This window comes from Marmota monax, unplaced genomic scaffold (assembly GCF_021218885.2).
Source record: "Marmota monax isolate L192 unplaced genomic scaffold, Marmota_monax_Labrador192_F-V1.1 WCK01_AAM20220418_F8-fsc00010, whole genome shotgun sequence".
Taxonomy (NCBI): domain Eukaryota; kingdom Metazoa; phylum Chordata; class Mammalia; order Rodentia; family Sciuridae; genus Marmota; species Marmota monax.
Genome location: NW_026692321.1, coordinates 13,621,327 through 13,644,965, shown reverse-complemented (window position 1 = coordinate 13,644,965; position 23,639 = coordinate 13,621,327). Strand labels below are relative to the sequence as shown.

The window sequence follows — 23,639 nt, the reverse complement described above, 5'->3', positions numbered from 1 at the left end:
CTTAGTGACCTACTTTTGTCAACTAATATTTTGTAGTTCTTTTTCCTATACCATTTTAAATGGCTGTGTAATCATGCAGGTGTACCATAATGTGGTTATTTCAAAACATGAGCTTCTTTTTTTTTTTTTTGCTATTCAACATTCTCTTTATTGATCATCTCTCATCTCTGTACATAATTTTCAGTATAAATCTCGGAATTATTTCCTTAAGGAAATTCCAAGAATTTTTTAGTTAAATATCCTAGATACATTTTACCAGATTGCCTCCAAACAGGTTGCCCCCGGCTTACGTGCCCCATTTGGATAGGGCTGGTGATGTGGTTCTACACCAGCTTAGGATAACCCCAGTGGAGCAAATCCTATTATCTGAAAGGCAAATTATGGTATTTTCAAATTATAATTTATATAACTATCAAAAAACAAAACATTACATAACATTGCAAGAGATTAACAAAACAAGCCATTACAGGCCATGTTTATTTATTTATTTTTGGTCAATTATCTGCTTTCCTTATCTGTTTTCTAGCAAGGTTTTGATGGATTTATTGAAAAATTATTTTAGGAGCTCTCTACATCTCTACATGTTATCCTTATGGACTAGAATGTGGTTTATTTTCTCTCTCTTTTTTTTTTGGGGGGGGGGTATCAGGGATTGAACCCAGGGGCACTTAACCACTGAGCCACATTTTAGCCTTTTTTTTTTTTTCTAGAGACAATCTCATTGAGTTGCTTAGTGCCTTGCTAAGGCTGGCTTTGAACTTGTGATCCTCCTGCCTCAGCCTCAGGTGTCACTGGAATTACAGGCATGTGCCACCGAGCTCAGCTGGAATGTGGTTTACTTTTGTTTTTGGTCTGGTGGTTGTCAACCTGCCAAAATTTATGTTTTTATTGTCAAAGTGATTGGCCAATCACTTTGTGACATGTCTGTGACTTACAAAGTCCTTCCTGAGAGGTAGCTTCTTAACTGGGTTTAGAGATTGCCTTTTCCTCTTCTTGGGATCTCTATTTTTGGTAAATTTTGAACAAACATCCTTTTCCCAAATACCATTTTCCCGGGAACATCTGGAATGCTGGAATGTGTTTGCCCTGTCCCTCCTCCCCAGAGGTTGGTGTGGGGTGGGAAGAGGCATTTCCACTGGGATGCTCTCCGGCAGGGAAACTGGCGGGAGTGGGGGAGTGAGATTCAGAAATGGCTCTTTCTGAAGCTCCAAGACAGCCACGGTCTGTTCTGGAAGATGTCTATCTTTCCCACCAAAGAAATGAAGAAATCATCCAAGGTCTCTTCCCGGTGATGTGTCTGCATGATGAAGAACACCTGTATATGGCCCAGATAAGCTCAAAAGGCAAGTTATTCTGCTCCATGATAGAAGGACACACTCTGGGGCCTGTGGATTTAGCCATAATCATCTCTGCTGTTCCCCCACCCCTGAGAAGCCAATCCCTTGGAGTCCAGACAGCTTTCCATCTCTCAGTTCCAGCAGAGTGCTGACGGCAGTGAACTGACCCCATGTCACACAGTTGGGATCTCTGAGTTCTAACCCCAGTCCTGCCTCCTCCCAGCTGCCTGACCTGGAGGAGTTTCCTGTCTGTGAAAGGAAGACCCTAACACCCATATTGCAGGACAGTGTGGAGATCAGATAATGACACCCTGTGCCATGCCTGGCACAGAGTAGGAGCACAGTGCTTCTGCATCGCATGATAATGCTGTTGCTGCTGATGCACAAACCATCGTTGCACACACTGTCCCTTGGAAAAGGAAAAAGGCAAAGATGGCCACGGGGTGGGGCTAAGGAAAGAGCTAACAACAGGACTTTGTTATTTTTCTGGTATTTAGGGATTCCAACTTCTTGGTTCTTCAAAGCATCAGTGAAGGGTCTTAGGTCGGCAAGTGTGGTTTTGTGGTTAGCAAAGGAGCACTGGAGTCAAGAGCTGAGTTCCTGACAGTTTCTAGATCTGCCACTTGTCATTGTGTGACCTTGGTCAAGCTACTTCTCTAAGCTGCATTTTTTCCTTTCTTTCTTTCTTTAATTTTTTTTCTTTTGTACCAGGGATTGAACCCAGGGGCACTCAACCACTGATCCACATCCCCAGCCCTTTATATTTTTTATTTTGAGATGGGGTGTTGCTAAGTTGCTTAGGGCCTTGCTAAATCATTGAGGCTCACTTTAAACTTGTAAATCCTCCTTGCCTCAGCCTCAGAAGTTGCTGGGATTACAGGCATATACCATTGCACTGGGCTTAAACTGCATTTCTTTATAGTAAAATGGGGTTACTAAAAGCGCCTCTTTTGAAGGGCAGTGTTGGACCTAAAAATGAAACAATTTAAGAACGCCTACTGTTAGGACCAAAAGTGGAAAGAGTACAGAAACAGACCAAGGAGAGGACCAACCTCAACAGACCAAACCAACTTTATTGAGCCTTGGAGAGGGGCGCAAAGCCGACCTGAGCAATCAGGAGGGAAGGGCACATGGTGACAGAGAGCAAGGGTTTTTTGTAGGCAACTTAAGAGGAGGTGGGTACAAAGAGCTAGTTTCAAAGAAAACACACTGATGGTCAATCTGACTTGAGCAACAGTTTTTCTGTCCAGGAATAGACCTCAGGGTGTGGGCAAGGGTGGTTCAGGGTGCTTCAGGGTGGGTCAGGGAAGAATCAAGCCACCTGTAAAGTTAAGGCAAATATATAATTACCTTCCAGAGTGGGACACTTTGGGGAGGGAAAGGAGGCTATGAAAAGTTGCCCCAGTAACCCAGGATTGTCACAGCCAGCCAGGGCATATTGCCATCCTGTGTGAAGGGCCCAGTGCAGGGCCTGGCCCTGAATATGGTCTCAGTGATGACAGCCAAGTGTGGGGCTTTCTCTTCAACAGCAGTGGCCCATGCTGGACATAAATAAGAACTGTGGAGAGAGCCCTGAGCAGGGTGGAGTGGAGTGCTCAACTCACAGTTATTCTCAGAGGGGGACGGGGAGCCACCAGGACCTCAACAACCTGTGTCCTCTGGGAGGTTGTCTTCTGTGTCAGGAAGTAAAGATGGAGCAACCTCCTTCCCAGGGTCACTGCAGGGGAGGCCCTCTTGGATTGGCCCCTGTCCATTTTCCTCCTGTGGGAGCAAATTAAACCCAGTTCCCCAAAATGCAAAGCCTCTGTTCCAACTTGGATCAAGCCTTCCCCTCACTGGGTCTATGACTCCCTCCCAGCAGCATCTCGGTGGCTCCAGAGGTCACAGCCTAGGTCTTCTCCTCCTTGACAGGGCCTTAGCCTTTGGCTTGGGGCCAGCCAGACATGGAGTGAATGGCTGCTTGTGTGAGGTCCCTCCAGGACCCTAGCTTCCCTCCAGCTCTGTAGCATAAACACATTCCTGAGGCCCAAACAAGAACCAGGCATGACTCAGGCCTCAGGAATGTGTAACTGGATCCGCTCTTCTGGGGGAGAATTCCTCACCCTAAGGTGAGCAGCCAGCTGGCTAGGCCCAAAAGCCAGAAAGGGGGCCTCTGCTTCTCCAAGGAGCATCAGGTGACTGGACAGGTTCCAAGGGGGAAAACCCCCTTCCATTGCCACCTCACTGCCCCCCCCCCCCACAGCCCTCCAGAGTCTTCGTGGTGTTGTGGGGAAGGTGGAGCCAGGGTAGAGGGAGTATGCTAACCCCATTCCAAGTTCAGGTTCAGTGCTTAGAGAGAGTGGAGCAGGCAGGCTGACTCAGCAGGAACAGAGGCCAGGAGCAAAATGAGGATAGACATCCATACTCCAGTTTTCCCACCAGCCCCGAGCATGGGTAGAGAAGAGATGCCCCTGGATCTGGGACTGAGAGGGCAGTCCGGCCTGCCTGGTCCAGGGAGTATTGGTACACTGACCTCCCCAACACAGCCTTTGAGAGGCTGCATCTCCAGGTTACCCAGGCCCCACCTGGCCCACACGATGCCAAGGGTTCTCTGGGGACAGAGCTGTGTCCTTGTTCAGTGCCAACAATCATTTTAATAGGGAATCTTGGGTTTAATAGGGATTTATAGATAGGAATTTTTATGTAGATCCCAATTTAATAGGGATTCATAGAAGTCCCCCATTTGATGGCTCTGAGAGTGGCCGTATTGCTGGAGGGTCAAAGATTAATGAGGCCCAAGTCTGTAAGCCAGTTGCCAAATATGATACAAATCAGAAACACGAAGTAATGGGACCTCAGCAGACACTTTGCTTGGCTTGGTGGAGGGACTCAGGTCTGGGACTAGACAAGACACGGTCACTAGCCATCACCATCTAGAGGACAGTGTGCAGGTATGGTGCTGACCAAGTCCTAAGAGTGACCTGCCTTCCTTCAGGTGGACCAGGGAGATTGCCAACCTGACAGTGTGGTCCACGGAGCAATGCGGAGCCCTAGGGGTTGTGATGGGGGCCACACCCGAGGCCCAGTATCTGAACACCCTTCCTATGCTGGAGACCCCCCAGGGAAGGGGAGAGCCCACCTCCTCCCACTGTGGGAGACCACACAGGGCTAATCCTTCTCCCAGCTCCTGGGCCAGAGTGACATTGTTAGTGAGGCTTGGCCAGTGGGCCCTTCCCCCCAGGACTGCAAATGTGCAGAGATGAGGCAAGGCTTCAGAAGAGGCACTAAGGACTGCCAGGCTGAAGGACTCCAGCTGTGTCCATCCATAGGTGGCAAGTCCTGGCATAGTCTCCCCTAGTGAGATCCAGTTATGCTCCCTCCCCAAGATCTTACTAGTTCCCAGCCTGGTCCTCTAGCCTGATAACCCAGTGAGCCCTCGATTGGTCCCTACAACAACCCTTTTCCACATGAGTTGGCCAAAGCTGGTTCCTGTGGGTGGCACTGAAGGTGCAATACCGTGGGATAGCATGTGCCCAGGCTCAGGTGTGACTAGTGGGCTCAGGACAGCTCAGAGGGGTTATCAATGGAGTCAGACCCTTCTATGGCATATGCGTACTCTGGAATCCCTGCTTGCTCTGGGCACTGAGCAGAGGCTGGAGTAACTGAGGATCTTGGTTCTGAGCGGAGGAGCTGGTCTCAGAGCTCTCAGGTGAGGTTGGGGTGTGGGAGCTCTCAGGTGAGGTGTGCCATGGGAGCAGGGCCTGGGAGTAGCCTAGGGCAGGATTCCTCCTGGGCCTGGTCAGAGCAGCAGCTTTGCAGGTTTTGGAGGTCCTGACCCTGCTGAGAGGTTGTCTGCCTGGACCTGAGTTCCTTGGGTGGGAAGAAGCCCAGTACAGCAGGCACTTGTCCACATGTGACAGATCCTCCCTGGAGCAGAATGGGCTGAGCCCAGTGGGCTGAGGTCATGTCTGCACGTGACCATCTTCTCACTGTCCTTTGGTAGGGACATATTGTGCTGTCCTTCTGCCCTCATCAAGAAGGGGTGGTGGCAAGGAGGTAGGCAGAGGAAGGACCTAGAGTGAAAGGAGCCGACAGGTGTGGGGAGACGTGCTTGTCTCTGAACCCTCTCAGCTGGAAGTGAGAAAATCTAATGACCCTCCCAGGATCTGCCACCCTCCACCCCTCACTTACCCTTGCAGTCTGAGAGCCAGTCCTTCCCCAGGACCTCTCTTTCCCTCTGTTCCTTATCACCCAGCTCCATCCAAGCTAGCTGTTCGTCCAGAGCTCCCATTCCCTGATGGAGAAAGCTGTATCTCTCTAGGCTCCCTGGGCTGCTGGACACTCCATCTCCCCTCAACAGAATGGTGGCCTTCACCTTCCAGAAGGTGTTAGGCAGTGTTCCTGCCCCGTGACTCCCAGTCCTGGTGTTCATACCCTGACTAAGTCCTCCTTTCGGATTGGGGTGCACAGGACATGTTTATAGCCAACAAAGAAGGGCAAAGGTAAAGGAATTTTACAGGTAAGTAGGGCTCTGAATCAGCTGGGTTTGAGTTAACCAAAATAGGTTTTTCTCTGGGTCCTGGCTCAGTCATGTGAAAACCCTTGCAAGAGGGGCAGCCTTTCCTGAGTAGAGAACATCTCCACACAGGTTTGATGAAGCAAGCAGCCACCTTCAAGAGGCCTAGCTAGTGAAGAGCCACAGGCAGCCAAAGGGACTCTAAGGCAGCCTCTGGCAAAAAACTAGGGACCTCTATCTTATCACTGCAAGGAAATGTGTGGATGCAGATTCTTCCCCAGCTGAGCCTCCTGATGAGATTGAGCCATGAATACCTTGATGACAGTCTTGTGAGACCCTAGCACAGGGTCCAGGTAAGCCGTGCCCAGACTCCTAACCCGCAGAAATGGGAATCAAAAAGGGACACTGTCCTAGCCTGCTAACTTTGTGGTGATCTGTTATGCAACAATAGATTCTATTACAGGCAGGGAGTTGGGAGGCTTCAAGATGTCAGGCTGGAGCTTGGAGACGGCACAGGTGTCTTGCTTCATCCAGAGTCTGAGTCCTAAAAAGCCCCCCAAACCCCACCTGAAGCCTCTAATAGGCCAGAATCAGCAGCTGGACAGTGGGTAGGTCCTAGGCTGGGGTTGGAGCTAGTCTGGAGATGAGGGTCTTTCCTGGGACCTGGTTGGCTAAAGACAATCTGCAAACTAGGAAGGGCGTGGCTAGAAGTGTGTGCCCGCCCGTGGCATCTGTGTGGGACATGCACCTGAGGCTTCCTGGGGCTTGATCCATTTCCTCAGAGTGAGCCCGGCATGGGTGGGTTCCTGCTCACAAGGGCTGTGCATACTGAATTCATCTATTGACTTTTAACGAAAACTTCTGGCTTGCTGGCCCCTTGCCTGCTGGGTGTCTTCTTTCAGCCCCTAAGCGTTCATTTAACTCCCACATCCTTGTCAGTGTTTGATGTCATCTTACCCGTAATTTTTGCCATTTACCTGGGTGTAGAACAGGACCTCAGTGTTTTAATTTGTATTTTTTTCCAATAACTAGTAACATTGGCCACCTGTTGGTGACCTTGTTCATCATTTGGTTTCCCTTTCTGTGAACCCTTTTCATAACCTCTCTTTTTCACTTCCTTTCTCTCCTGGAGATTTCTCAGGGCTTCCAGCTGGTTTGAAGGCCAGGGACAGCCTCTCAGCCCTCGCCTAATAATTTCCATATCTCTGTTCTGCTGGGGCCACCAGGCTCTGGGCCTTCTGCATCAGCCCTATCCCCTTAATGCTGAGTCCCCCAGAGTGGCCAAATTCTGAGAAGGGTGGTAGGGATGAGTTCAGGGTGTTCATACCCTAGGTAAGTGCAATGGTAGAAAAGACCCCTAGCTAGCTTTTCTATTGAATCAAAGCTTTTTTTCCTTATTTTTGAAAGCCAGTAGGGAGAGAGGGGAGAGGGGAAGGAAGACCATGTGCGCAGCCTTTGTGGATACAGCCTGAGCTGGGTACTTTATGTGCCTAGCCTCAGGTCATTCTGACAATAGCCTTGTCTTTTTTAAATTATTTTCTCCATTGGAAAGATGGAACACACAGGAATCAAAGAGTCTTGGAAATTAAACCATAACCCAGAACCTGATCCTCCGCCTCCCAGGCCAGGTCCTGGTCCTATATTGGGGGAAGGGTTCCCCATTAGACTTGTGGGTGAGCCACTGAATAGTGATTTTCCTCCCATTGCAAGACCCAGGCAGGCTGGTGGACCCCACCTCCCAGAAAGAGCACAGTGACAGAGAACTAGGAAAAAAACACAAATGACCCCATTGAGTCTGCTGTGTGCCCTAGGGGCTTCCGGAGCAAACAAAGTGTCTGTTGTCTCCTCAGGACCGGAAGCCCCCGCCCCCCCCCCCTGCAGGGCCCACCGATGAGTCATCTCCTGCGCTGGGCTTTGTTGTGCCCGACAATCTCTCAGCCCAGCCTGAAATGGCAGATGATCTCATCGGGCAGGATCTGGGGAAACCCTGTCACTTTAGCCCCAGGGAAGCTCACCGCCCACAAACAGCCCAGACACTGGAGCCCCTGCCTTGAGAGAGTTCCTGGAGGCGGTGGGTAGACGCTGGGCAGCTGCCCTGCTCCTCAGCCAGCCCGTGCAGAGCCAGCCAGGAGGAAGAGCCTGTGTCCCCGAGTCCAGGGAAAGCCCCGCTTTGTTCTCTCAGGACACCGCCGCGCGTGTCTGGTGGCCGCCCACCCTCAGCTGCGTCCTGTGGAGTTTCCTGGCTTCCAGAGAAGCCCCCGATGAATACATTGGGAGTCCAAGGAAGGCTGACCTGAGACTGGCAGGAGGCCGAGGGCTGGTACAGCTGCCAAACCTGACTATCTGGGAAGACTGGGAGGGAACACACCAGACTTTCCACACGACAGCCTTCAGAGGACTTCAGAAATAGAAATTTAGGAATGCTGAAGCTATTTGTATTCTTTGAACTTGGATATTACTATCGTTTGCTGTTTAATGTGTATCTCACTGTCTGACACAGACCAGTGCTCTGGGTCCCAGCCTGACGCCTACTGACTATGACCATGAACAAGGGACTTTTCCTTCCCAAGCCTCAGTTTCCTCCCCTGACAAATGGTGGCAGTGGTGCTGCTCAGACAGCTGTCATCAGCACGTGTGCGCCTGCACAGGCCCAGCACCCAGGTCATGGCCAGCAGGAAACATGGCCTCCCCTCTTCTCTTCGCTCCCCAGAGCTTTGAAGAGGCTCTAGGTTGGGCATCTGTTCATCACCTCTCTGAGGTTCATGGCCTGAATCCCTTCCTTGGGAATACCCACCTTTCCTCAGCACACAGGTGGTGGGTGGGGGCACCTGCTAGAGCCTCTGGGAAAGAACCGCCCTAGTTGTCAGAGTGCCAAGGATGGTGTCATCGGCTGGGCTAGGGCTCTCCGTCTGTCGGTTACCATGGTGAGTGACTGCTCAGAGGCCAGATCAGAGAAAATCACTGTAGCGATAGGAAGTCCAGATCCTCAAGGCCCCAGGCAACAGGTGTGGGGATCTCCCCAAGTCCTCTCCTGTGCAGACTGTGTCTTCTTAGAGCAGGGCTGGAGCCACTGAGAGCTCCAGGTCAGACACCAGGCCCTAGTCAAGAGAAGCCGTTCTTATCCCTGCCCTGGGCAGCCCTCCTGAGCCCCACTTCTGAAGCACAGTGGCATGAGCCTTCTTCCTACACCTTTGCCAGGGAGCAACAAGGGACCTGTAGGGAAGTGACACACCTCTGAGTGTTCCCTACCAGAGCTTTCCAGCCTACTGGATCATCATGAGACATCAGACACATTACTGCAGCTTTTGCAAGTCCCTGGTCACCCCTGACCACATTACCCAGCTGTGAAGGGAGCTGAAGAGTCACTCTGGAGATGTTTGAAGAGGCCACTTTGGGCAGGCTTAGACAGGTGGGTCTGTCTTTGCAGGTGGTTCTGACACACCTATATATTGTAGAGCTGTATGAGACAGTGCTTGGGGCCCAGCTCTCACCTGGCCAGTGCCAGAGAGTGCTGCTTGGCAATGCCCCCTCATACTACAGTCTTCTACCTACCTGAAGGAGTAGCTGCTCTAAGAACATGATCTAGCCCAAGGTTCAAAAATGTGGTCATTTCTGCTTCGGCACGCTTATGGTTTAGATACAAGGTGTCCCCCAGAAGTTCATATGTGACAATGCAAGAATGTTCAGCAGTGAAATGATTGGGTTCTGACCTAATCAGTGGATTGATTCACTGATATGGATTTATTGGGTGGATTTATTGGGTAGGCAGGTAGGGGGTGTGTGATATGCCTTTGGGGTTTATATTTTGTTCCTGGTAAGTGAGCTCTCTCTGCTTCCTGGTTGTCATGAACTGAGCTGCTTCCCTCTGCCACACCTTTCTGCCATCATCTTGGGCCCAGAGCTATACAGTTAGTTAACCCTGAAATGAACCTCTGAAACTGAACCAAAATAAACTTTCTTCCTCTAAGTTGTTCTTGTCGATCCTTTGGACATAGCAAAAAAAAAATCTGTCTAAAACAGGCACCAAGGTCTTAGCTGATAACCTCTGTTTACCTCCACGTTCTACTGCACTCTACTTCCCAGTCTGCCGCAGCCACAGAGCAGCACCCGTATACTCCCTAGTGGGCCGTGCTTTGAATCTCCGCCCATGCCTCCTAGGGCTGAGAGATGTTCTTCTCACACCTGAGTCAGAGCTGTATCAGAGGCAGGTTGATTCAAGCCACTGACAGGCCAAGTAAATGCAAGGAGGCTGGAAGGTTGCATGGATCCAACCTTCTTTTCGGGAGAACACTGCACGTGGTTCAAAGGAAGTTTTGGATGAGCCACTTGGGGAGGAGTGGAGACCCCCAGGAATCACGCTTGCTCCTGACCCATGGTTGGTGGTCTCCTAAGAAGACCCTGTCTGCAAGCTTTAGTCTTCCCTAGAGGCTGTGTCCATCAAAAGGGTCCTCCTTTTCTCCCCTCTCCCCACTTAGCTCACAGAGGCCCCTGCATACGTGAATCCTGAATTGATGGTGAAAAAATATCAGTTTGCCACGTCCTCCATTCATAATCTCCCTGAGCCACCCCACGTCTCAATCCAGGGCCAATGGCAAACACTAGTGGCCTTGCAAACTCAGCTCAAGTGGCTCTTCCTCTGGGAAGCTCAGCATAAAATCAGTGCCAAACACAAGGACTGCTTCTCATTCTTTCTCCACACTTATGGCAATGCCTGGCCCGCTGGAGGTGTGGAGTGTTTAAGAAATGAATGGCGGAAGCTCCCTGCCCCTCCCCGCTGTGCAGCTGTGAACACCCCCTCATCACCCCCTTTCTGGGCTGACAGTGAACACCTGCTGCAAGCAGAGAAAAAGGTACCTGATGTCATTCCGGGTGTCTGGCACGGGCGGGGATCCTCCCTCTTCCTGCACAGATGTGCTTACCTGCCCAGGGCCTGTGGCCATCCTGGCCCCTGAGCTCTCAGCACGTCACCAGCTCGTTGCAGGTCAGGCAGCAGGGCCACCCTCACTGTGGTCACCCAGGTCCAAATCCAGCTTCCTATCCGCTCTCCTCAGGGCCCCTGGCCTCCCTGTAGCCTCCTGACAGCCAGCCCCTGGAGCAGCCAGAGGAAGAGCCCCTGAGCCCAGCTTTCCTCCCGACACGACTCAGCCTTCCAGGCACAACAGCAGGTGCACCCCTCCCTGCTGCCTGCCTGGAGGGCCTCTGGGGCCTGTCCCAGCTGGCCTCTCTGTCACCTACCCTCCTGTGAGCCTACTCGCCATATTCCCTCTCCCTCCCTGGCAGGCCCACAACAGCCTTTGGTCTCCAAGGCCCAGCTCTGCCCTCAACTACCCCATTGCTTCCCTTTCTGGCCCACACAGCCCCGTGAGCTCACACTCATCCACACATTCCCTGTGGACTGATTATCCCAGAGTTAGACTCTTTGGAGCTTTGGTCTACTTCCCATAATTATGAGCACCTAGTGTATGCAGAGCACTCATCTCAAACAGACCTTCAGAGTCAGATTATCCATGGCCTGATTGGACGTGGGCTCCAGGTGTTGGGTCCTCTGGGATTGGTGTTGTCACAGGGCTGAGGACCTTTGGGGACACTTATGTGATGTGTGAATCCAGCTCAGGCCTTCCCTCTAGAGTGGTCAGATCTGGAACTGGAGCCTCATTCCAGAGGTCCCAAGAAAATTTCTAGGAAATTCCCAGGAACCATCCATCTTGGACATCCACCTGGAAAAAATCCATTGGTGGGAATTCTATTCCCTATCATTTGTTTCCCACTGACCAAAAGAATATGACCAGTTGTCCTCTGATTCTTAGTAAGCAACCTGTTGTCATGGTGAACAGAAACCGAAACTCCAGCCTGGAACATCCTGCTGCTGATAAACATTGTTTCCCGTAAGGCGAGCAAGACCCAAGAAACTGGAGACTCACCGCTACCCATCAACTTGCACCTCGCTTGCACAATAAAAGCCCCCAGCTGGCGGTGGGAGCCCCACTCTCAAAGAAGACACCACTCATGGCCTCTCTCCCCTGCAGAACTCCCCAGGCCAGCAATGTGGCAGGCACACTGATGCTGAGATGATCTGTCGCCACTTTAGAAAGGTCAGGGAGCTAGAACATGGTGGAGCTGGGTGCCAACTCAGCCCTACCCTGATGTCAACAGCCTCTAGAATCAGGTGGAGGTCTCAGGGTGGTCTCAGGTCAGTGGGCAGACAGGGCTGCCTAGCATGACTTGAGTGACAGGAGGGTTGTTCTGGGAAGGCTTCTCAGAGGGAAATTCCAATTGGTTCTCTGAGGACAGAAAAAGAAGAGGAACTTCCAGGGTGGAGAATTCAGGTGCAAGAAGTCACGTGAGCAGAGGTTGAGTGGAGAATGGCTCATGTGGAGGCAGATGGGGAAGGGATGGGTTTCAGTTCCACTCCTCAGTCTCCTTTCCCCATAGCTGCCAGGAGGCCCTTGCATATTCCCCTTCATGAACAGTTACCCTTTAAAAGCACCTCCCTCCTTGTGTGTGTATATCAGGGCTCACACTACTCACACCTTCATTTCATTTCTCAGCCACACCTGTCCTTCCTGGCTGGAGTGACCAAAGGGAGAGAATGGCCCTGAGGATCAACAGGAGTCACTGCCCAGGCCCCAAGTGGAAGAGCCCAGCCCCAAGGACCAGGCCTATGCATCAGCAAGGCACACCTGGAGAGCAGAGGAGGAGGAGTTTCACCTGGGCTTCCTCCTGGGGCACTGCCCTCACCTGGTGCTTCAGTGGGTCTGAGCCCCCTTTGGGAGCCTTCAAAGTGGGAGCCGAGGGCTAGCTATTGAAGCCAAACAGCATGTTGGGGCTCAGAGATGGAGGAGGAGGCAGCCGATACTTATTGGTCTCATCTGGCTTTAAGAGTCAGCTGATGGGTTTCAGTAAGCCCAGGAGGCTCTAAGACTAGGGATCCTGGGCTCAGGGGTGGATACGGATGTTTCTGGGCTTCATGCCCCTCAGCACTCCCACTGCAGCTATCGCACCAGTTCAGGTAAACATCCCACCAGGCCCCTTTACCCCTGGAACGTGGCTTCTGTCTCTAGCTCAGCAAATGCCTCCCTTAGGGGTGGGAATAGCAGCAGAACCAATAGCCCTCAGGACCCCTTGTTCTGAAAGCTCCAGAGAAACCAAAACAAACTCCCAGCCAGAATGTGAGACCAAGTGGGGAGAGCAGGAAAGGCCCGGGCTTTGTCTTAGATCCTGACGTTTACATTTTCCACATTAACGAACTGGGAAGTGGCTTTTTTAATGCCAATAATAACAACTACTATCCCCTCTGTGTTCTCATTTAATCCTGGCAAACACTAAGTGAGGCCACCATTATGATCCCTGTTGTAGAGATGAGGGGATTGAGTTCACAAAGGACCTAGATTTCTCCAAAGTCCCAGGGTTAGATCACACCTGAGCTGAGACTTGAACCCAGTGTCACCGCTTCTTTCCCAGTTTGTTGGTAGAGCATTGTGTGCCCTTTCAGGAACAGGGTTAGATGGAAGGCTCTTTTCTGGTTCACTTGAGCCTCCCAGCATGGACACAGCCAGATAAGGAAGCAGACTCTTGTGAGGTGGCCAGAAGGTCAGCCTGGCCCAGCACTGCCTTACTCAGCAGTGCTGAGTGAAAGTCACCTGCCAGCCAAGCAAGGCTAGCCAAGTCATCAGCCCAGGCTGACCACATGCTCTGGGATACAGTCTCTGTCTTCCCTGGCCTGTGGCATTTCTTTCTTCCCTCTGGTCCCCTGGCCCTCTGGGGCCTGGCATTAAGTTCTCCCTCGCTTCCTCTGAGGCCAGTTTGCCAAGCCCAGGCCCTTTGAAACTGCAGAAATGGGGCAGCCCCATATCATCCGCTTGCAGAAAATTAGCCAGGGACTAGATCTCCTGGAACTCTGGAATTTTTAGTCTAATATCTTTAACAGAAAAAGAAAACATTGGATTCAGAAATAGTGGTTTTGCAAATGCATCTGTTTCCAAAGCTCACTGCCGGACAACTAGAGCTTGCTCTCTGAGGATGGCCAGGTGGTCAGTGGAATTCTACCAGGTTCACTTGAGTCTTGGGACCTTAAGGTTTGCATCATGAAGCTGCGTGTTACCGCACTTCCATCTGGCAGATGGCCTCGCCACCGCAAGGCACTCAGAAGTCAGGAGCAGGAGACACCAACAGAAGTGCAATTAATCAGAGCAATTGCTTCCCCTGCTGTGAACATGCCACTTCCCGGGGTGTGGAGGGCAACACACGGAAGGACCTGCCTTTGCGTCGCTGCAGCATTCAAAACCACGTCAAATATGCAGCGTGCTTTCATTTTTGACATGGGTCTCCATGAAAACTGCTGCAGCCACAAGCCAGCCAATGTGCAGGGCTGCAAAGTCCCTGGCTCTCCTGGCCCGGGTGGGGACGGGTGGGGACGAGTGTTGTGCTTCACCAGAAGCCAAAGGTTCCCTCCAAATCAATACAATGAAAGCTTCTGACGGAGACTGGCTGGAATCCCGGCTTTGCTAATTGTTATTTTTATGGGAAAATTACTTGTTTTTGTTCCTTGTGAACCAGAAGAAGGAAAACAACTTAAGGTGGTTGCTGAACGGGAAGGGAAAGCCCGCTAGCTCCCTAGGGAGATGACACCCGAGAGCTGTGGATTTGGTGGGACTGAGGGAAGCAAAGGCCCAGGGGCTGGTCTACCCTATGCTAGTACTTGCTTGGGAAGTTCTGAATCTTGGGTTTCAGTGCACAAACTGGTGATTTAAAACCTGCTGAATTATGTGAGTTTGGGGATTAAATGAGTCAGGGGCTAGGGGATCTCCCTAGGAGGAACAAGTTATAAAGAATCCCAAGGTGTGAGGGTGGGAGCAGGTGCCTGTGATTCAGGAGGAGAGAGTCCTTTGTGGGAAGGATAAGGCTGGTGCCTCCCCTGGAAGCCAGAGAACCAGGCAGATCCTGAACAGTCTGGGTCTCTTGCTGTGGGACCCAGGGCCTGAGGAGGAGCTCTGAGGCCAGGGGAAGTTGCCCTTAAGGTTTCCCCTATCCCAGGGGTCTGGGTTCCCCTCTGCTCCCCACACTTTTGGCCAGGCCTTGGGAGAGAGGGGCCTGATGGCCCATTTCAGCTACTGGGCTAGGAGGAAGCTATTTGCATTTTCCCCTTCACCCAACTCAGCAGCAGAGACGCTTTGGCATGGGTTGGTGGGAATGGGGCTGCCTTCTGCTTGCCAGTTGGGGAATAAGGGAATGGGGGAAGGGCTGGCCCCAGGTGGTGCTCCTGGTGTCACTCCTTGAATAGGGGTGAGCCCCTGAGAAGAGGGAACTGCTGGGACCTCTGCAGGCCACACCTGTGTTCCTTACTTACAGCTCGAATTACCATGAATTTGGCAGTGTAAACAGCAGATGATTCGTTTCTCCTGGTTCCGGAGGCCCGAGTGCAACATCAAGGTGCTGGCAGGGTCCTGCGTCCTCAGCAAGCTCTAGGGGAACCCCTCCTTGCCTGTCTACCTTCCGGCAGCTCCCATATTCCTGGGCTTTGGCAGCACCACTCCCGACTACCTGGCTTCACACGGCCTTCTTGGCTCTGGGTGTCAAATCTCCATCTTCTTTCTCTTAAAAAGATACTAGTCATTGGGTTTGGGGCACCCTAAATTCAGGATGGTCTCATCTCAAGACCCTTTACTTAATTACACTTGCATTGCTGGGCATGGTGGTGCACACTTGTAAACCCAGTGGCTCAGGAGGCTGAGGCAGGAGGGTCATGAGTTCAAAGCCAGCCTCAGCAACTTAGCAAGGCTCTAAGCAAATTAGCAAGATCCTGTTTCTAAATAAAATATCAAACAGGCTGGGGATGTGGCTCAGCGGCAGTGGTTAAGCACCCCCGGGTTCAATCCCTAGTACCAAAAAAAAAAATTACACTTGCAATGATTTTATTTCAGATAATGTCACACCCCCAAGTGCTAGGGGTTAAGACTTGAGCATGTTGTTTGGGGGAGACACGATTCAACCCAGTAACATTTAGAGATTCCATGGATTTAGACCCAATTTCTTTGGACTCTGCCTACCATATCTCCTATGTTTTCATGGCCACCAGTGGGCTCTGGCCCCAGAGACTACAGATTCCTGAACTGGACTAGATGACAGGCAAGATGCCCAGCCCTCTTTGCTCCATTGGAACCTGGCAGGGTAGGACTGCAGCCCTAGATCCTTGGCTGCCTGTGTCTGTCCACACAGTTCTGGGCAGGTAGACAGGATCATCTGGGGCTGGTCCCAGGGGCTGAAGCTCCCTGCTGGAAACAGGACGATGGAGCCTGTGAAGATCAGAATGATTACTGCTATTGATTGAAGCTCTTGTGTGTTCTACGTACTTTTCTTCATGATTTCACTAAATACTAACAATCATTCTGACCATTTTATAGACAAAAATACTGAGGTTGTTGGTAAGCTTTTATAACCTGACGTACATGTCACAGTTTATAAGTGGTTGAACCAAAGTGATAACCTGGGTTGCTTACAGGACATGGTCAGCATCTCTCCTTGGCAAACTAGGATCCTGAATTGCAGGCATAGGGTAGAGTTAGGAAGAGAGTCCCAACCTCAGGGCTACACCAAGGCCTGAGTCAGGGGTCTTCATGGTCCCAAGTCTCATGTTATGGATGGTGGTGGCATTGGTGGTGCAGGTTCTGGTGGGAACAGAGAAGTGGCCCCAACCTGGAAATCCTGGTGTTCTGAACAGACAGAGCCAGATTGGGAGCTGACGGTCGACCAGGGCCAGAGTACTGCTTCCCAGGCCAGCTCTCCCCAGTGCCTGCTGTCTCCTTCCAGGAAGGGCTTTGGGACTGAGCAGCCCTGGACACGGCAAGAAACCACACACCCAGGGCTCAGACCCTGTCCTGGCTTTATCGGTTCTGTGACTTTCGAAAACGATTCAACCTCTCTGAACCTGGAGTCCCGGGAAGTAAGATGAGGCGACTCGGGTAGGCAGGCGGGGGCTGAGAATTGGTCAGGGGTCTCTGGTTCTGTCTTCCCCGGAAGCGCTGGTCTGCTGGAGGGGAGCAGACAGAACTAAACAGACCTGATCCGTATTCTGCCCTGGCCTCCCCGGCACTGGGGAAATTGCAGGCTCCAATTCAAGCTCTTGAATTGACGCCTCCTCTTGATGTGGGGACCCAGGAGCCTCCAGCATTTGCTGCCCCAGTGGCTCCAAAGAGAGGCTCCCTGCAGAAGTCCTGGTCCTTCTTCCCAGGGAAGGAGCTCAGAGGTGCTGTGGCGGCTGGGGGCCCTGCGGTGTCCTGGAGGGCCCGAGGGGAACAAGCAGGAGGGAAGGTGGGTCTTCTCTACTGGCTTCTCCCCTCAGGAGGAGGGGGGTCTGGGGGCTCTCAGGACTGTTTTTCTAATCTGTGGCGCCAGCCCCAGTTTGGCAAATGACCCTTCAGGGAACCAGGGCAATAAAGTTGGAATGTCTCGGGCACAGGAAAAAGGACACAAAGGCAACAGTGTAGGGAGGGTTCTGCAGGAAGAGATGGGAACCGGGGTCCTGGGCTGCTGGGAAGGTCACAGCTCCAGGAAGCACGCGGTGACCCTGGGGCTCAGGCAGTCGGGGTGGGGGGGGTCTGTTATGGCAGACTCCAGAGCCTGGCTGAAGCCCACTCCCCAGCCTGGACCTGGGTGGGAAAACACAGACGGAATGAGGGAGAGGAAGACCTGGTAAAAGGGGTGCAGCCTAAGGAAGGGGGTGCTGGGGTAGCATCTCTCCTGGCTTCAAGCCAGAGGAGTTGAGGAAGAGCTGACTCCAGAGTCAGGCCTTGGCTTTCATCTTCCTTTTCTAAGGGCAAAGTCAATTCAGGCAATGTGTAACCCCTGCTTGAAGGAAACCAGAGGGGAGGGGACTCAGGGCACGACCCAGAAGCTAGGCCCTCCCCACTGTCCTCACTGTTTGGCCTTCCTCAGGTCCCCCTCCTCTCTCACCTTGAATCCCACCATCCTCTCCAGGCCTCCTGTGGCTTCTCAGGGTCCTTAGTAAGATCCAAGCTCCCAGGAGGTCTTTGAGGCCCCCTCATGATGTGGCCTCTGCTATCCTCCCACCCCCAGACTTAACTCCCACACTTCTCCGTCACAGAGAGCCACTTGCTTCTGACCTCAGGCCCTGCCCATTTTTCTCTCTTTTCTGAAACACATTTCCTCTCTTCTTCCCTAGCAGGACCTTACCTGCCCCTGGGATTGCGGTACAGGCAGTGCTTCAAAGGAAGCAGCCCGGCTTTCTGCCTCGGTACCCATAACACCCTCCATCACAGTTCTGGAAACACTGCAAGCGATTAGACATGTCCCATCTCTCTCTCACCATCCCAAGCAGCCTGGGAAATGATGGAGCCTCCCCTGTGTCCTCACACACCCAGGACCAAGTTCAGCCATGCTGGGGGCAGGTGCCCAGGTGCCCAAGTGCCTAGAAAGCATTTGACAGAGAGTGAGGTTGAGAGCTCAAGTTCAGCTACCTGGGGGTGAACTTTGGAAGGCTGGAAATGGAAGGGATGGGAACGTGCATACCCCTAGGGTGAAGGTGTAATGCTTTGGATTGGAAGTGGGGCTCCAGGTTCTGGTGTCTCTGACTAAAAAGAAAGAGGAAATGGCTTTCTCAAATAATGCTGTGTGAGGTAGGTGCTGGGGTGAGAGAAGTCAGTTCAGGAAGAACTTGTAGCCCGGGAGCTCTGCTGTGGAAGTGATTTAGGTGGAGTCCAAAGACAGAAAACTTTTGGCTTCTCTGCTTCAGGTAGAGGCCAGGAAGCCCTGGACAGGGCAGAGCCACTCTCATTAATGAGGGTGCTGATAAGGGACAGAGAGATGGCACCACCTGTCTACTTCCTTGAAAGTAGAGGGGGAGGAGGGTTGCTGCAGATGGAGGGACCAGCAAGGTTAAGGGAGTGGGCCTCTGGCTGCTCTACAGCTCAGATGGAATCCTGGCTGTGGCTTGAGGTCTCTAAAACCCAATTCCAAGGGCACAGGCAGAGTTGGGCCAGTGGCTGAGATCTCCCTGGGGTCAATGGAGTTGGGGATTGGAGCCAGAGATCAGGACCCAGTGGGACTTGGTGCCAGGAACAGCATGCCCAGGGGCCACTGCTGGACTTCAGAACAGTATTGCCAAGTAAAATACAGATTAAATCTGAAGTTCAGAGAAACAAAAAAAATTTTTTTTTTATAATTCTAACTATGTCCCAAAAATTGCATGGAAATACTTTAAGACTAAATAAATAAAAAGTATTTGTTGTTTATCTGAAACTCAAATTTTGTGGCATGTCCTGTATTTTTTATTTGCCATATCTGGCCACTTCAGTTAGGTGTCAGCCACATCTGTGAGGCACTGTGGCCCACAAACTCAATTCCAGTAAAACAGCCCTAAAGCAAACAAACCCCCTGCAGCTTGCACAGAAAACAAAACACGTAACTTCCTAAGAACACGTTATTGTCTGAAGGTGGAAGTCTGTGATTTTTTGAAGGAAAAAACAGTCTTCTTCTGAGGAAGAATGAGTCACAGGCAAGCTGAACATGTTTCTCTGGCTTTTGAGGATGGGCTGATCCCTGCCCAAAGGCCACCATCAACCCTACAGCCCATGCCACTCCTGGCTACCAGCCTGTCTGGGACCTGATGTCAGCCTCCGACTCCACTGGGGGCCTCAAGCTGCAGGCCAGACTGTGGGTCAAGCTTTAGAGAAGCCAGGGCAGCCCCTGGGTCCCAGGGCAACTCTGAGCCAGAGACGGAGAAGGGGCTTCTGGATCCCCAGGGAGTCCCAACCCTGAACTTGGGGCTCAGAGTGGGGAGATTATAGGGATGTGACCCGCACCCCAACAGGGTAGGTTCCTACCCAAGAGGTGTGAGCTGCCTGGGAAAATTAAAAGTCTGAAATAATCAGCAAGAAATAAAGACAGAGCCAGAAATTACATTCAAAGAGGAGCACCTGGTGGGTCTTCCAGTCCTGATAGGAGTGGAACTGAACAACTGAGAAAGAGCCCCATTTTTCATTCAAGGGGGAGTACACCAAGGCGGGGATAAGGTTTCAGCAGGAGGAGTCTTGGTTGGGTGCTTGCTTCTGGGTGTGGCAGGGGTCTTGCAGTGAACAGATTGATTGGCATTTTGGCAAGTCACACCCATCTCTGAGAGGCTGCGTGGCTCTGGTGGGTCACCTCATCTCTGGTACTGAAACTATGCTAGAACTTCAGTGGGAGCTAGAACAGGGTGCCACCTGGATTGGGCGTTCTCAAACCAGTGGACTCCGACTGGGAGTTCCCGAAACCAGGCTTCCCTGCCTAATGGCTTCAACGTCACTCAGTTTACCCATGGCTCAGTTCACATATGGGTCATGGATGGCTTCCAGCAGGAGATACCACCTTGGTCTGCCTGTCTCCCACCAGATGGGAGTTCTTTGAATCTCTGTGTCCCAGGCTCTCCCTCCTGCTGAGCACCTGTCCTGGTGAGTGGGAAGGGATGTGGCCAGACAGCTGTCCAGCCCCAGGTCTCGCTCCTGCAGAGGAGCTGCTACTAAGAACAAGCAGAGGTGTGACACCTAACTGAAGCGTCCAGAAATGGCAAATAAAAAATACAGGACATGCCACTAAATTTGAGTTTCAGATATACAACAAAGACTTCTTATTTACTTAGTCTAAAAGTATTTCCATTCAATTTTGGGGACATAGTTAGAATTATAAATTCTTTGTTTGTTTCTCTGAACTTCAGAGAAACAGGTGGCAGGGCCCTGGTTGGGCCAGGGACCTCCTACCTGGACTCAGACTCCTTCCTCCACCCCTTGTCTTGTGCCCATATGGGAGTAGAGGGTCCTGTTGAAGTTCCCAAGTCTGCTGCTGTCAATCCTTTACTCAAAACCCTGTGGTGACTGTGACTCGCCAGAGTGAACGCTGATGCCCAGCAAAGGCCACTTGGCCCTTGATGCCTGCCTGACTTAGGCACCTAGGATTGACCCCTCCCATGCTGGCTCTGCTGGCCTTGCTGGTCCCTGAACAAGCAGGGCTGTGGTCTGCTGTTCCTCTTTTGTAGAATTCTCTTCCCTCAATAGCCACAGGTAAGGCTCACCACCTTACCCTCAGGCTGCCACTCAAGTGCCTGTTCCTCTGACCCGCAGCCACCCCACCCCCACACAACCTTCCTTCCCTCCTGATGCTCCTCATCTCCTGAGATCTCTGTAGGCTTCAGGCTGATGGTCTGTCATCTCCCGCTGGAATGGGCTTCACATCTGTTTTGCTCACACACAAGTCCCCTCCCCGGCTCCTGGGGCAGTGTGGCACCCAGCAGGAAGGAGGAGCCCTGAGGCACCAGCAAGCTCAGCCCTGGAGGAGAATCAAGGAGGAAACTGCCTTTCCACAGGAGTCAGGGAGCCCCTGTGGCCTGGCACCTAAGGTGGGCCTGGCACTGATGCACGGGCTGATGGGGCAGAGTGGGGGCTCGCTGAGCAAGCGACCATCAGCAGGAGCTCCCTCTTCTCTTTAGCTTTTGGTGGGTCCCACTGGAATGGAAGGGACACTGGGGGTCCTAAGGAGGCGGGAATCCAGCCAATCCCAGGGACTGGGGTGGGAGAGCAGGATCACAGGTCAGAGAGTGACCTTCTAGGCTGGGGTCAGTCTTCCGGGTACAAAGGCAGCCTCTCCTCTGTCTGTAGGAGCCTTGAGGCTGTCTGGCCCCACAACATTCCAGACATTCTTTGGGGTCCTGGAGGCTGAGGGCTATGTCTGGGGAGGAGGGCTTTGTGCAGGAGAGGAAGTATCCAACTGACCCAGACCCCTTTGTTCAGCTGCCAGCACCTCTAGCGCCTTCCTCCTGTCTGGCCTGACTGACCAGCCGGGGCCAGGCTGGGGGTGGGGACAGGACAGGATCCCTGGGGCCTGTGGCCCCTGCTGCCCTGCAGGCACAGAGCCCTTGGACTCCCACAGCCCTGTGGGGCCTGACGGGAGGTCCAGTGGGAGTCTGAGTTTTAGAGCAAGACTGACGTACCCCAAGCTTCTACCCCTCATCTCACAAGTAGCACCTTAAGTGGGATGTGGCTAGCCTGTGGGAAGAGCTAGAACCCAGTCAGTCAGCACCCATGTTGGTTTAAGTACCAGCACTGCCACTTGCTAAGAATGTGACCATCTCCCAGTGATGCAGACTCTCCAATCTTGGTTTTGTCGTATGTCACATGCTCACCAGATCTTGTTAGTGAGAGATGAAAAGAGGGTTATGTGCTGGGGACCAGGACATGCACATGGTCTAGGGATAGCTCTGAACAGCATCCCTCTGCCCCTGCAGGGCCCCTCCCCACAGTTATTGGTCCTGATGGAATGAGCCTCCCTGCTGCACATCACACCCTGACCCAAGGGCACCCAAGAGGCCCCCTCTCCAGTGGGCACACGGGACACATGAATTCCACAGTCGAGAGATTCCGAGAAGGGAATGGAGTGGATGGAGAGGGGATCCCTGTTCTCCGGAGCTCACAGGGTAGGAGGCATCAAGGAGAGCCCTGGGCGGAGAAAGGAAGGGAAGGGAAGGGAGGGGGAAGGGGGGGGGGAAAGGAAGCTGGGAGCAGCCGGAAGGCCTCATGGCTGCATGTGGCCACAGTGCAGGGAAAGTGCCCACAGTCAGGTTGTGAGCCAGTGACACCGTTCCTCCTTGTCATGGACTCAAGAGCTGGAGACATGAGGCCTGGGGTGGTGCAGAGAGCTGCAGACACACCGGGGCTCTGGCGGCCAGACAGAAGCGTGGAGAGCTGGGGTGTCAGTCACCCTGCTCAGGTCCATGTGCCACAGATCCTGGGGCAATTCAGAGTCCAGGCCTGGAAGGAGATCGTCCCAGTGCTGTCTGTGAGCTGTCCCCAGGTGCAGTTGGGGGCCTCAGAGGGGCGGTGGCACTTGGGCATTTGTCAGGATGTGGGGAGGGTTGGTGGGAGTGAGCGCCCCAGCACTCAGCCAGGGACCAGGCAGAGCTGGTGACTGCAGCCAGGAACTGCAGAGGGCCCCTGTGCTAGGAAACAGGCCCTGTGCAGCTGTGGGGATTCAGAGCTCCTGGGGGGCGATGCGAGCTCCCCTTCTGGCTTGTGGCCTGCAGCAAGGCCTGCAGATCCTTCATCAGTCCAGTGGGACGGCCACCGCCATGGTACCAGGTGGCAGTGGGTGTGAAGCAGCCAGCAGGAGGCTCTCACCAATAAATAGTGAGACACGTGGTTGCTTCTTTCTCCCAAGAAGCCTGTCCCACAAGGCAGAGCATTCCAGGTCCAGCCCTGGCTCTGCTGCGGGGTTCCCAGCAGGCCTCTGACTGTTTCTGGCCTGTCCTTTCTCCTTTTATATCCTGAGAGGAGTGACAAAGCCCTCCTTATTCTGACCTACTTGCTGACTTTGGCTTGTCCCTGAGAGTTTTGCTCCATGCCAACAGAGCAGGGCCAGAGGTCCCACATTTATCTCCCAGCTGATATTAGATGTGCCCAGCTGCAGGACATGTTGGACTGTCCCCTGGAACATGGCTAGCCTGCCTGGGAGGGTCGGGTACCACTGCGCCCACTCTAAGTGGGCCCTAGTTACAGGTGCCTGCCAGGGTCAAGCTGGAGAGGGGGGCCTCTTGGGTGCCCTTGGGTCAGGGTGTGATGTGCGGCAGGGAGACTCATTCCATCAGGACCAATAGCTGTTGGGGGGGGGCCATGCAGGGGTGGAGGGATGGTGTTCAGAGCGATCCCTAGACCATGTGGCAAGTGGATAGAGCGGCTGGGAGCAGAAGCCTTGGAAATGTCTGGTCAGTTTAGGGAAGGAGCCCTTGCTACAAGGGCAAGAGCGGGCTGCAGGCCAGGGATTCAGGC

At 52.7% G+C, this 23,639-nt stretch overlaps 2 long non-coding RNA genes across 2 annotated transcripts in view; both read right to left on the bottom strand.

The window, feature by feature from the left end:
- Window positions 1–2,389: 2,389 nt before the first annotated feature.
- Window positions 2,390–5,840, bottom strand: LOC124090644 (uncharacterized). Its single transcript, XR_006851189.2, has 2 exons — window positions 5,508–5,840; window positions 2,390–3,098 (listed from the first exon to the last, which is right to left on the bottom strand). It is a non-coding gene; the product is annotated as an uncharacterized LOC124090644 (long non-coding RNA).
- Window positions 5,841–14,331: 8,491 nt separating this feature from the next.
- LOC131424075 (uncharacterized) overlaps window positions 14,332–23,639 on the bottom strand; it is a 28,252-nt gene continuing 18,944 nt past the window's right edge. The window contains exon 5 of the long non-coding RNA XR_009226555.1: window positions 14,332–16,124. This is a non-coding gene — a long non-coding RNA (uncharacterized LOC131424075). The remainder of the gene's footprint in view (window positions 16,125–23,639) is intronic.